Genomic DNA, 2,500 nt, shown 5'->3' on the forward strand with positions numbered 1-2,500 from the left:
ATATATATATATATATATATACATATACATGTACGTACATATATGCAGAGTATTTAGGAATTACTTGATACAGTTATAATATTTAGAGAAAGATTTTTTTCAAAAAGTTAAGATTAACAAAAGAACTTTTTAGAGAGTAGAATGGTACTGACCTTTAGGAAGGAATTTCACAAACTATGTGTAGGCTTTGATAAATGTGCAAGCGCTTTCAGATATCAACGTTGAGATCTGAAAGTGCTTGCACAACTTTTTGAAAATAATCTTTCTCTCAATATATACATATATATACATATACATATATATTCATGTATATATGTATGTATGTATGTGTGTCTGTATGTATGTATGTATGTATATATGCATGCATGCTTACACAAATACACACATACACACAAACATGTTATTTTGGTGAGATTGGTGAACTATGCATAGACAAACAATAATTTGCTATCAAATATTTTTACAAAGTCTCCAGCTATGTTGTTGATAATTCCTGTTATCTCATGATAATAGCAAAAAACAACAGTCTTTTATCTAATGATAATTTTAAACAATTAAAAAAAAATTTCCTCATACTGTGGTTGTGGCGCTAAACTATTAGAGGAACCAAAAAACCAAAATGGAACTTCTTAACCAGTTAGTATTCAGATTACTCTGTCAAATAACATCATCATTTCCTGCTATCTCTGCCTGTAGCAGAATGCACACTAGCAGGAATGAAGATAGTTGCTTCCATAATGTGAATCTATGTCATTGGACATACCTCGTGGTAGTTTCATTAGCCATTCTCTTATGTGCTGGCTTCCATACCGGGTTTGAACAGACCTGGGAGTAATGGTAACAAAGGAGTGACCCCACATTTCCCAGAACTACAGACCTGGAGCCTCATTCTTATATGCTGGCTTAGGGCAGGTTGGAAAAGGGTATTAATTTTGGAGTTTTCCATCTGGATTAATTGCATTCACTGTAGCTAACGAGCTCAATCTACACTTACAAAAATCTATCAATCTCATAGATGGGATCCGGATTGGTACTACCATTCCGGGTCTGAGTGGACCTAGGAGTAATGGTAATAAGGGCTGACTCCACAAACTCCAAGCCCCAGAACTATTGAAACGGACCCTCACCAAACTCACAACTGGAGCCTCACTCTTATATGCTGGCTCTGGGCATGCTGGAAGAGGATATTAATTTTGGAGTTTTCTCTCTCCTAGACTCATTGCTTTCACTGCAGCTAAGGAGCTCAGTCTAGCTTTACAAAAATATATTCAACCTATAATAGATGGGGTGTTAACAGGTTCTACCATTCCGAGTTTGAACAGACCTGAGAGTAATGGTAACAAAGGAGTGACTCCACATTGCCCAGAACTACAGACCTGAAGCCTCATTCTTATATGCCGGCTTAGGGCAGGTTGGAAAAGGGTATTAATTTTGGAGTTTTTCTTCAATACATTCCATATCTTCACACATCTACCATTTTTGTTTGTCTATCTTATTCTCTCTTAAATATTGTACCTTGCATCTTAACCGCACACATTTCTCTTGGAAACTGAAAGAAGTCCATCATATATATCTATATATATATATACCTATATATTAAAGAAGTGATTTTAAATTCTCGATTGCAGAATAATGCTAATAATATAGCCTGAACAGGATAAACTACCCCTATTTTGCAGAGAAAAGTGTAGGTGGCGTGACTTAAGGGATGCTTGCATCCTAGTTCTTCGGTTTATACCCATGTTCAGTGAAAATGAAATGCTTTAGTTTTGCATTGGTGTATTTTAGTATTTAAATATTTATGAATGAGAATAATTAATAGGAAAATGGAGAAATTGATGTACAGGCATCAGTTTTCTCTTTACTCTTTTACTTGTTTCAGTCATTTGACTGCGGCCATGCTGGAGCACCGCCTTTAGTCGAGCAAATCGACCCCAGGACTTATTCTTTGGAAGCCTAGTACTTATTCTTTCGGTCTCTTTTGCCGAACCGCTAAGTTACGGGGACGTAAGCACACACACATATATACATATATATATATATACATATATACATATATATATATATATATATATATATATATATATACATATATATATATATATATATATATATATATATATATATATATATATATATATATATATATATATATACACACACACATATATGACAGGCTTCTTTCAGTTTCCATCTACCAAATCCACTCACAAGGCTTTGGTCGGCCCAAGGCTATAGTAGAAGACACTTGCCCAAGTTGCCAGGCAGTGGGACTGAACCTGGACCCATGTGGTTGGTAAGCAAGCTACTTACCACACAGCCACTCCTACGCCTATGTTTATTCAAAGATATTCCAATTAATATAAAATGGAATTTCATCTTATATTAATTGGAATATCTTTGAGTAAACTGATGTTTATACATCAATTTCTCCATTTTCTTCTTTTTTCTCATTCATATATATATATATATGTGTGTGTGTGTGTGTGTGTGTGTGTGT

At 34.6% G+C, this 2,500-nt stretch overlaps 1 protein-coding gene across 3 annotated transcripts in view; it reads right to left on the reverse strand.

Annotated features, from left to right (window-relative positions):
* Nucleotides 1-2,500, reverse strand: part of LOC106868913 (DNA excision repair protein ERCC-5) — a 299,999-nt gene that overhangs the window by 102,985 nt on the left and 194,514 nt on the right. The gene's annotated exons all lie outside the window — the stretch shown is intronic.

Source organism: Octopus bimaculoides, chromosome 27 (assembly GCF_046866305.1).
Source record: "Octopus bimaculoides isolate indiv1 chromosome 27, ASM4686630v1, whole genome shotgun sequence".
Taxonomy (NCBI): domain Eukaryota; kingdom Metazoa; phylum Mollusca; class Cephalopoda; order Octopoda; family Octopodidae; genus Octopus; species Octopus bimaculoides.